The sequence below is a fragment of the Leucoraja erinacea genome, chromosome 19 (assembly GCF_028641065.1).
Source record: "Leucoraja erinacea ecotype New England chromosome 19, Leri_hhj_1, whole genome shotgun sequence".
Lineage (NCBI taxonomy): Eukaryota > Metazoa > Chordata > Chondrichthyes > Rajiformes > Rajidae > Leucoraja > Leucoraja erinaceus.
The window spans coordinates 40,325,270-40,337,349 of record NC_073395.1 but is presented as its reverse complement, the minus strand read 5'-3'; the positions used below and the strand labels follow the sequence as shown (position 1 = coordinate 40,337,349).

Sequence of the window (12,080 nt, the reverse complement as noted above, 5' to 3'; positions counted from 1 at the left end):
CAGCTCCACTATACAGCTCCGTTATACAGCTCCGTTATACAGCTCCATTATACAGCTCCGTTATACAGCTCCATTATACAGCTCCGTTATACAGCTCCGTTATACAGCTCCACTATACAGCTCCGTTATACAGCTCCACTATACAGCTCCGTTATACAGCTCCGTTATACAGCTCCACTATACAGCTCCGTTCCATATACAGCTCCACTATATACAGCTCCGTTATACAGCTCCGTTATACAGCTCCGTTATACAGCTCCGTTATACAGCTCCGTTATACAGCTCCACTATACAGCTCCACTATACAGCTCCGTTATACAGCTCCACTATACAGCTCCGCTATACAGCTCCACTATACAGCTCCGTTATACAGCTCCACTATACAGCTCCGTTATACAGCTCCGTTATACAGCACCGTTATACAGCTCCACTATACAGCTCCTTTATACAGCTCCGTTATACAGCCCCGTTATACAGCTCCACTATACAGCTCCGTTATACAGCTCCACATACAGCTCCACTATACAGCTCCACTATACAGCTCCACTATACAGCTCCGTTATACAGCTCCGTTATACAGCTCCGCTATACAGCTCCGCTATACAGCTCCGCTATACAGCTCCACTATACAGCTCCGTTATACAGCTCCACTATACAGCTCCACTATACAGCTCCGTTATACAGCTCCACTATACAGCTCCGTTATACGGCCCCACATACAGCTCCACTATACAGCTCCGTTATACAGCTCCACTATACAGCTCCGCTATACAGCTCCACTATACAGCTCCGTTATACAGTTCCGTTATACCGCTCTACTATACAGCTCCGTTATACAGCTCCGTTATACAGCTCCGTTATACAGCTCCACTATACAGCTCCACTATACAGCTCCGTTATACAGCTCCGTTATACAGCTCCACTATACAGCTCCGTTATACAGCTCCGTTATACAGCTCCACTATACAGCTCCACTATACAGCTCCGTTATACAGCTCCGTTATACAGCTCCACTATACAGCTCCACTATACAGCTCCACTATACAGCTCCGTTATACAGCTCCACTATACAGCTCCGCTATACAGCTCCGCTATACAGCTCCGCTATACAGCTCCACTATACAGCTCCGTTATAGGATCGTTGCTGTGCAGGGACTGAAGACAGCCTGTCAGCGTGAGAATTCTGTCTTCAGCATGAGGGCATGAGAATTGGCTGAAATTCATGAGTGTCACGCTCAAAGCGTGAGAGTTGGTAGCCCTGAGTATAATGAAGTCGTGAGTATCAGAAGGGTAATGATCAGCAAGATCTTTTTGGTTTGTTTCTTTGTTGTGTAGGCAGTGGTTGAAGGACCACATTTACGTTTCATTCTTGCTGATGCCTGCTGTTTCAATGAATTAATTTAGAGCATCTTAAGTGTCACATGCAAAGCAGCCTGAAGATGAATGTTTGGGTCGTTACCCTTCATCCGAGATCTTACGGCTGCAATTATTGTCATGTATTTTCTGGCACCACCCCACAAATTACAGTATTAATTCGGAAAAGGCCAGTGGTGTCTCGACAAACTCATTCATTTTGTTGCAATTGGTAATCATTTATTCTGTTAAGAAAATGTTGTGATGGTTTTACATAGACTTTGTGTGACTTTCTGGTTTCCAAATTCCTTGCATCAAAGGGTTAGATGTGAGAATAATCCCTGATGGACATCTATGTTCAATTCTGGTCACAAGTCCTGGTGAAATTAAGAAGCCTGAGCCTGGATGTGGCAAGATCTGGGGAGCATTGAAGTGTGACTGATAAGTGGTAAGCAATAACTGTGGTACTAAAGTAGTAATTGTGCAATAAAAGCTCAGGGGAATTACTATTTCCAACAAGCTGGAGAGTATAACCATCTAGATTTGGAGGCATATGGGCCAAAGGCAGGCAGGTGGGACTCGTGTAGCTGAGACATGTTGGCTGATGTGGGCAAGTTGGGCCGAAGGGCCAGTTTCCACACTGTATCACTCTATGACTCTATCATCGGCATTCAATGGCATTACCATCTCCAAACCTCCCCATCATCAATATCCTGGTGGCTACCATTGATCAGTAAATGAACTGTGGCCCAAGAGCAGGTCAGATGCTGCAATTCCATGCGAATATCATGCCTCGTGATTCCGCAAGCGATCTCATCATCCATGATACACAAAGATGCTGCACCACGGGATGCTTCCTTTATGCCAGTATGAGTTCACTGACAATGTGCTTGATTCCTAAATATTCCTCCCCTCCACTACCAGTGCCCAACGCCTGAGACCATCTCCACCATGCATTGTTGTTACTTGTGTAGCAAGGAACTGCAGATGCTGGTTTACACCCAAGATGGACACCAATTGCTGGAGTATCTCAGCCGGATAGGCAGCATCTCCGGAGTGAAGGAATGGGTGATGTTTTGTGTTGAGACTGAAGAGGGGTCACCCATTCCTTCTCTCCAGAGATACTGCCTGGGCTGCTGAGTTATTCCAGCTTTTTGTGTCCATCCTCATTATAGTTACTTGCCCAGGCTACTCCAATGACACCTCCCAAGCCGGCAGCCTCTACTACCAAGAAATGCAAAGGTAGGCCGTAAGCTGCAAACTTCTCTCCAACTCACACCTCATGTCGAATTGGAAATGTGTGGCTGTTACTTCATCATCACAGGGCCTAAATGCTGGAGCACTCGACTCAACAGCGCCATGGGAGTTTCGTCAATCGAAGGGAGTGCAACAGTTAAGAATGCAATTAGTTCACCACCACTATATTAAAAGCAATTAGAATTGAGCAATAAATGCAAGATTTGGCCCAGATCCCAGATCCCAAAACTTGAATAAATCCGAGGTGGTGTTAGTAAGATTGTGTGCCAAACAAATGGGATTTAAAAAAACTTGAGGACTTATAGAAACTTACAAAATTCTTATGGGGTTGGACAGGCTAGATGCAGGAAGATTGTTCCCAATGTTGGGGAAGTCCAGGACAAGTGGCCACAGTTTAAGGATAAAGGGGAAATCCTTTAGGACCGAGATGAGAAAAACATTTTTCACACAGAGAGTGGTGAATCTCTGGAACTCTCTGCCACAGAAGGGAGTTGAGGCCAGTTCATTGGCTATATTTAAGAGGGAGTTAGATGTGGCCCTTGTGGATAAAGGGATCAGGGGGTATGGAGAGAAGGTAGGTACAGGACACTGAGTTGGATGATCAGCCATGATCATATTGAATGGCAGTGCAGGCTCGAAGGGCCAAATGGCCTACTTCTGCACCTATTTTCTATGTTTCCATGTTTCTAATACTATCTCGTTAATCTTTTTGAGGGTTAATTTTATTTGCAAATTCCCCAGCATATATAAGAGCTGTTATTGCCTCTTTGTTGACATTATATTGCAAATGTCTCTGCTGAAGGCTCACATTTTCCACTTTTTCTGACTTCTGGATCTTGGCATTTCTGTAAAGGGAAAATTGGAGCCATTCTGGATATGATATGCATGTTTATGTTTATATTCTCCCTCTGATGATGGGACCCGCTCAATCTTCCTGACATTGCTATGCCAAGTGTTAGCAGAATATTAGCATTATTAACTGGCTTTGGAGTCAAATAGAGATACGTATGCATTTACTCAACACTTTAATGGGTAACCATTTTATTTTGTTGGGTAACCTTAAAATAAATTGAGCAGTATTTTCGTGTTTGCTTTCTGTGGAACTGTGGACAGTTGACTTTCCACATGTGTTTGTGATTTGAGATTTAATTTTCATGAAGACAACGTCTCCTTGTTCTGCCTCAAGAATGGAATGTAGCCTGGAGATGGTTTATAAACAGTGCCCCAGATCTCAGCAAAGGGCCGTGCACTGAATGGAAAACATTTGAAAGTAATTCACTTCGATGGCACATCATCACACAATCGTGCATATGTTAATAACATGGGGGGCCAGGAGTTTTATTTTTAATCTGAATGCAAAATTGTGTCTATTTAAAGTAGCAATGCCAACACTCTGCATTCAGAAATGAGCAGAATGGGGAAAAAGACTGATTTCATACAGCACAAAAATACCTTTTAAAAAGGGACGCATTTAGAAGATTGTGCTATGGCAAGCTGGCGTACATGACGAGCATATGCACTTCTAATAAGCAGCACAGTGGGAGGAAATAGTTTCATTAAGCAACGCAGACATTTTAGCCTTGTTAAGTGCTGTTTATTAATGCCATTGAATCAGCTGTGTCTTGGGAATTAAGCCTCTATTATTTCCAGTTGTCCACTTAGTGTATTTGTGGGAAAATCTATTCATGGTTTGTTGCAAGAGCAAAGGGTTATCAAATGGCTCATTGGCAGTGTCTTTTCAAAGCACGGCTCTTCATAACATTTGAAAAGTACTGTCTGAACAGAACATTTTTGAAATTATATGTAAATACCTGGAAAAGCATGGTTATGAACGGGGTGCAACACTTTAATCAAACACTTTCTTTTGCACAGCGCATTTTGGTTGGTATGTCAGATTTTAATTTGGAACAGCCATTTAAAGTTAGGTCAAGGTGAAGATAGTCTTGCATAGCCACAACAACTTTTTAAAGGATATTCTACAAGAATACTAGACTGGAACTTAATGTAATAAACAAGGAACTGCAGATGCTGGCTTATACCAAAGATAGGCACAAAGTGCTGGAGTAACTCAGTGGGTCGGGCAGCATCTCCGGAGAAAAGATTGGATTTAGTTTTTTGCCGTATGTATTGAGATTATCACTGGGAACACATTTTCCGTAACAGGAGGGCTGTTTTGAGAGACGTGAGAGGAGTGATCTACTTAGTCTCACTTTGTGACCTAGTTTAATTTTTGTAATTGTTGCTAATGTTTTTGTTTGACGGTTGTCCAGCTTGGTCTTTCAATATATCTATATGCAGTAAAATCTGGAGATGGAGAGTAATTATTAGCACATAATTCTAAGTGCAGCAAAAACATTGATCTGCAGTCAAATGAGCTGAATATTTTTTTTGTTGAGTAGAGTGCATGAGTATTGTTTGAGTTCACTTTGTTTAACAAGAACCAACTTTGTGCTTCAGTTTGTAAAGGATTATTTGCTGGTATATTGGAAGTAGGAACATGGGCTGTGCAGTCTTGACAGGCAAAACTTTACTGTCTGTTTAATTAAACTGATACAATGTTATTGCTACCCTAATGCAGTGTGGCATCTTTGTGGTATTGAAGTTGTTTTCCATACTGGCCTGGACAAATGAAAATACCGAGCTCTTCAACATACTTTGTTCCCATAAGCATGATTACTTAAAAATCCAGATGTACCAATTCAGCCAAGGTATCCATGTTGTTATTTGGCTCTGTCTTTTGCTTGGAAGGAATAGGTGTAACTCTGGAAGGGGAAAGAAAACCTGCTACAATTGTAGAGCTCCTATGATCCAGTTGCATGTACAGAGCTGGCATGGTAACCGATTTAGCTTGAGAAAATTGTAAGGCAGCTGTACTGTTATTTAAATATATTAGGAGGCAGGGGTTCAGCTGGGAATATATTTTTTGCGAGCAAATTCTCTGAAACGGAAGTTGGATATCTGGAACTACCTTCAACTTCCTCGGTACGGCATTGTTTAAACGCGTGCCAGGTTTTTGTTCCTTTGAACTATGAGAGGAACAAAGTGTAGAATGAACTGTAGTTTGTACACATGGCCCTTCCTCTGTCAGGGGAAGCTTGTTGGTAAAGTTGTTCAGCAGTGCTGACTGGATCTCGCATTCCAAAACAATATTGAAAGCAGCCTTCATTGAATACCAATAGCATCGTGTAATATAGCTAATGTTACCCCACTTTTTAAAAAGGGAGGGAGAGAGAAAATGGGGAATTACAGACCAGTTAGTCTAACATAGGTGGTGGGGAAAATTCTGGAGTCAGTTATTAAAGATGGGATAGCAGCATATTTGGAAAGTGGTGAATTCATTGGACAAAGTCAGCATGGATTTATGAAAGGTAAATCATGTCTGACGAATCTTATAGAATCTTTCGAGGATGTAACTAGTAGAGTGGATAAGGGAGAACCAGTGGATGTGTTATATCTGGACTTTCAGGCTTTCGACAAGGTCCCACATAAGAGATTAGTATACAAACTTAAAGCACATGGTATTGGGGGTTCAGTATTGATGTGGATAGAGAACTGGCTGGCAGACAGGAAGCAAAGAGTAGGAGTAAACGGCTCCTTTTCACAATGGCGGGCAGTGACTAGTGGGGTACCGCAAGGCTCAGTGCTGGGACCCCAGCTATTTACAATATATATTAATGATCTGGATGAGGGAATTGAATGCAAGATCTCCAAGTTTGCGGATGACACAAAGCTGGGGGGCAGTGTTAGCTGTGAGGAGGATGCTAGGAGGCTGCAAGGTGACTTGGATAGGTTGGGTGAGGGGGCAAATGCATGGCAGATGCAGTATAATGTGGATAAATGTGAGGTTATCCACTTTGGTGGCAAAAACAGGAAAGCAGACTATTATCTGAATGGTGGCTGATTAGGAAAAGGGGAAATGCAACGAGACCTGGGTGTCATGGTACACCAGTCATAGAAAGTAGGAATGCATGAGCAGCAGGCAGTGAAGAAAGCAAATGGTATGTTAGCATTCATAGCAAAAGGATTTGAGTATAAGAGCAGGGAGGTACTACTGCAGTTGTACAGGATCTTGGTGAGACCACACCTGGAGTATTGCGTACAGTTTTGGTCTCCTAATCTGAGGAAAGACATTCTTGCCATAGAGGTAGTACAGAGAAGGTTCACCAGACTGATTCCTGGGATGTCAGGACTTTCATATGAAGAAAGACTGGATAGACTCAGCTTGTACATGCTAGAATTTAGAAGATTGAGGGGGGATCTTATAGAAACTTACAACATTCTTAAGGGGTTGGACAGGCTAGATGCAGGAAGATTATTCCCGATGTTGGGGAAGTCCAGAACTAGGGGTCACAGTTTAAGGATAAGAGGGAAGTCTTTTAGGACCGAGATGAGAAAATCATTTTTTACACAGAGAGTGGTGAATCTGTGGAATTCTCTGCCACAGAAGGCAGTTGAGGCCAGTTCATTGGCTATATTTAAGAGGGAGTTAGATGTGGCCCTTGTGGCTAAAGGGATCAGGGGGTATGGAGAGAAGGCAGGGATGGGAAACTGAGTTGGATGATCAGCCATGATCATATTGAATGGCGGTGCAGGCTCGAAGGGCCGAATGGCCTACTCCTGCACCTATTTTCTATGTTTCTATGTTTCTATGCAATACAGCGCTGCTGAACTGAGAATAGTTTTCTGAGCATAGTTTCTTATTTATCTTCCAATACTGTAACACAAAATATTGAAGGAGTTTAGAGATACCCAACTTTCATTTTAGAGAGTCTGGTCACTGAAAAGATAATCCCAGCTGTCCCAAAGAAAGACACAAAGTGCTGGAGTAATTCAGCGGGACAGGTACCATCTCTGGAGAGAAGGAATGGGTGACGTTTTGGGTCGGGACTCTTCTTCAGACTGAGAGTCAGGGGCACTGAGAGTCAGGGGCAACAACGAAAGCATCAACAGTTCCCTCCGACACATTCCCAGCTGAACCCCCGCCTCCCCACAGATTAAAACAGCAATGCAGTTGCCTATGCAACTTTCTCACGTATTTGACAGATTAGTCCTCTGGATTGCTCGGGAGTAGAAGTGTAATTGAATGTTTGTCCTTCCCACCACGGAACTTTGGAAAGGTGCTACTGAATCCTGCTGCTCGTCCTCCTAGTCCATCCATTCCATCTTTCCTGTTCCTCACCCTGGCACTACCCTTCACACCCCTCTCAACTCAGCCCTCGCCCCTCGTGTTTTCACCAGACTCCCAAACTCCCCATTTCAGATGCAGACTGGTTGGTTCCCAACAGAAGCCTTTGTACCCCAATGCCATGCATCTCAGCCAGTTTCATGCCCCCTGGCCATCATGTACAGCTCTTCCTCTGTCACATCCCTCTCCAGACCTTTTTCTGTGGGAATCTGTATTTTCCATTACAACCAGTTCTGACATCTCTGGAGTGCAAGTAAGTTCTTGTCAATCCTGAGAGAATGCCAAAGAAGATGGCTGACGAAATTAGCTGAAGGCAGACAATGATATGATTAAAATCTTCGTGGTTAGGTTCAAATTTTTATAATAATAATAATACATTTTATTTGTATAGTGCCCACTAATCTCCTATGTGGGACCTCATCAAATGCTTTCTGAAAGTCCAGGTACATTACATCCCCTGGCTCTCACTTGTCCATTTTCCTAGTTACATCCACAAAAAATTCTGAGGATTAGTCAAGCATTATTTTCCCTTCATAAATCCATGCTGACTCAGACCAATCCTGTTACTGCTACCCAAATGTGCCACTATTTCATCGTTTATGATTGACTCCAGCATCTTCCCCACCGCCGATGTCAGGCTAACTGGTCTATAATTCCCCGTTTTCTCTCTCCCGCCTTTCTTAAAAAGTGTGATAACATTAGCTACCCTCCAATCGACAGGAACTGATCCTGAATCTATAAAACATTGGAAAATTATCACCAATGCATCCACAATTTCTAGAGCCACTTCCTTAAGTACCCTGCGATGCAGACCATCAGCCTTAAGTCCCATCAGTCTGTCCAACGCCATTTCCTGCCGAAGTTTGATTTCCTACAGTTCCTCCGTCAACCCAGATCCTCTGGCCACTAGTACCTCAGGAAGATTGTTTGTGTCCTCCTTAGTGATGACGGATCCAAAGTACCTCAAAGTTCCCCACAGCCATCAGGCTATTAAACCTGGCTCATACAAAACTCTGATTATTAATAACCCATAATCTGTTATTTGCACTTAATCAGTTTATTTATACATGTGTGTATATATTTATATTATGGTATATGGACACACTGATCTGTTTTGTAGTAAATGCCTACTATGTTCTGTGTGCTGAAGCAAAGCAAACATTTCATTCTCCTATCAGGGACACATGACAATAAACTCTCTTGACTTGACTTGAACTCATCTGCCATTTCCTTGTTCCCCATAATAAATTCACTGGTTTCAGTCTTCAAGGGTCCAACTTTTGTCTTAGAAACATAGACATAGAAAATAGGTGCAGGAGTAGGCCATTTGGCCCTTCGAGCCTGCACCGCCATTCAATATGATCATGGTTGATCATCCATGTCTTAACTAATTTTTTCCTCTTGACATACCTAAAGAAGCTTTTACTGTCCTCCTTTATATTCTTGGCAAGCTTCCCTTCGTACCTCATCTTTTCTCCCCGTATTGCCTTTTTAGTTATCTTCTGTTGCTCTTTAAACATTACCCAATCCTCTGGCTTCCTGCTCATCTTTGTTACGTTGTACTTCTTCTCTTTTATTTTATACTGTCCCTGACATCCCTTGTCAGCCATGGTCGAGAAAGCAATGAGAATTGTGGTCTAGGAAACATGCAGGAATTTTTGTCAGTGTATGGTACAAACGATCGTTTTTTGGACAATCCGGGTGGAAGAGTAGTAATACCATTCACTGTGTCTTTAGTCTAGAGGTACGGTGCGGAATAAGTGATAGTGGTGCTTAGTTTGCGAATTGGTTCACGAGTGGTCTCTGTATACTACTGTAGTGGTAAAAGTGGGATTTAAGCATGTCACACACAGGGTGCAGGGAGTAAGAAACATGTAAATGGTACGGCGTAACTCCGTGGGCCAGGCAGCATCTCTGCAAGACATGGACAGGCGATGTTTCGGGTTGGAACCGTTTTTCAGAATCTAAGAAGACTCCTGACCTGAAACGTCACCTATCTCTTCCAGAGATGTTGGTTGACCTGCTGAGTTACTCCTGCACTTTGTGTCGTGTTTTTATAAACCAGCATCTGCAGTTCCTTGCATCTACAGTTTGCAGAAAGTAAGACTGGGAGAGCTTAGTGAAAAATTAATAAAATAAAGACATTCCTCAACACCCTGATAAGATTAACATATGCAAAAGAAAACTCAATAAGAGATGTCAGAAATTGCACTAATGTGATATAGTGATACAGGCTAATACAATAAGGTGCAAAGACACTTTATGTATTTACTTGAAATGATTGGTAATGTTTATCACCTAAGAAGCTTTAAGGGACAGATTAGTTAGTGTGCAGGTGTAGTGATGCCAAACTCTAGTACCCAACAACCTCTGAGAAAGCAATGAGAATTGTGGTCTAAGAAACATGCAGGAAATGTTTGTCAGTTTATTGGACACAATAGCTTATTGGGCAATCCGGGTGGATGAGTAGTAATACCATTCACTGTGTCTTTAGTTTAGAGGTACAGTGCGGGAACAGGCCCTTTGGCCCATCGAGTCAGCGCTGGGCTGTCAGGTTGGGTCTCTATTCCTTGGAGCGCAGGAGGATGAGGGGTGATCTTATAGAGGTGTATAAAATCATGAGAGGAATAGATCGGGTAGATGCACATAGTCTCTTGCCCAGAGTAGGGGAATCAAAAACCAGAGGACATTGGTTCAAGATGAAGGGGAAAAGATTTAATAGGAATCTGATGGGTAACTTTTTCACACAAAGGGTGGTGGGTGTATGGAACAAACTGCCAGAGGAGGTAGTTGAGGCTGGGACTATCCCAACATTTAAGAAACAGTTAGACGGGTACATGGATAGGACTGGTTTGGAGGGATATGGACCAAGCGCAGGCAGGTGGGACTAGTGTAACTGGGACATGTTGGCTGGTGTTGGTAAGTTGGGTCGTAAGGCCTGTTTCCACACTGTGTCACTCTATGACTCTAAGCTTCTGTACCTTCTGATGGACGGGAGCTGGTAAAAGGAGTGACTGGGGAGGGACATGTCTTTGATTATGTTGGCTGCTTTTCTGAGGCATCGTGAAGTACAGATGTAGTCAATGGTGGGGAGTCTGGTCTGTGATGGACTGGGCTATATCCACAACTCTCTGAAATGTCTTGTGGTCTTGGGCACAGCTGGTCCCAAACCAAGCTGGTCCCAACCTGGCAGTATGATTTCTGTAGAAGTCTGTAAGAGTCATTGGAGACATGCCAAATGTCCTCAGTCTCCTCAGGAAGTCGAGGTATGGGAGTGCCTCCTTGGCTGTTGCATCAATGTGGCTGGTTCATGGCAGATCATTGGCAATATTAATGCCAAGGAACTTGAAGCTCTCAACCATTTCCACATTCACACCATTGATGCTGATGACACATGCACACACCATACTTCCTGAAATCAATAAAGAGTTGCTTTGTCTTGCTGTCATTGAGGGAGAAGTTATTGTCCTGACACCATATCACTAAGTTCTCTATGATCTGCTTTCTGTACTCCCTCTCATCATTGTTAATGATTCGGCCCACCACAGTAGTGTTGTCTGCAAACCTGTGGATGGAATTAGAGCTGTATTTGGCCGTACAGTCGTGAGTACAATAGTACTCCCTTTAGTAGGTCCCAGGACTTGATTCCAAGGACCCAAACGTGCCTGTGTCCTGCCTTGTGATATTATTAAGGGTGCTGTTCAAATGCAGGCTCTCCATGAGTATATGTGTTTTAGAGTTAAAGCTGTGTGTTTGTGTGATAGATGTCACACTGTACAGGTACCTGCTTTGTCAATAGTCAGCCTTGCTGCACTGTGCGTGGCTGGAGGCTCCCAGGAGGTGCCATGGCCTACAGCGGAATCCGGCGAACCACGAGGCCCAGCGGATCGCGGCCTAGAAGTGGAGCCCAGCGAGCCACTACTGCTCGTCCCCCGAAGACCAGAGACTGGAAGGATGGAGGCGAAGATGATGACAGACGGGTGAGGAGCGAGGCTGGGAGGAGAGGAGAAGGAACCGGGGTCAGGCCTACCCTGACCACTGGGACTACCATGCCTACCGTGCCATCAAGTTTGTGGAACAAAGTGGACGGGGTGGAGAGGACATCAGTTTCTGCTCGACCGAGGAAGGCGATGGCTGGAGGCCCGCAGAAGCCTGGGGCTCGCCTGGATCGACCACCGCTCATAGCAACTGGAGCGTATGGCAATGCTCTACTGTACTGTTTGCAAGAAAAGCATTTCACTGTGTGTTTGCACCACACGTGTGGCAATAAAACACCATTGAACCA

At 43.7% G+C, this 12,080-nt stretch overlaps 1 protein-coding gene across 1 annotated transcript in view; it reads left to right on the top strand.

Moving 5' to 3' along the window:
* mdfic (MyoD family inhibitor domain containing) overlaps positions 1-12,080 on the top strand; it is a 56,103-nt gene that overhangs the window by 17,735 nt on the left and 26,288 nt on the right. The gene's annotated exons all lie outside the window — the stretch shown is intronic.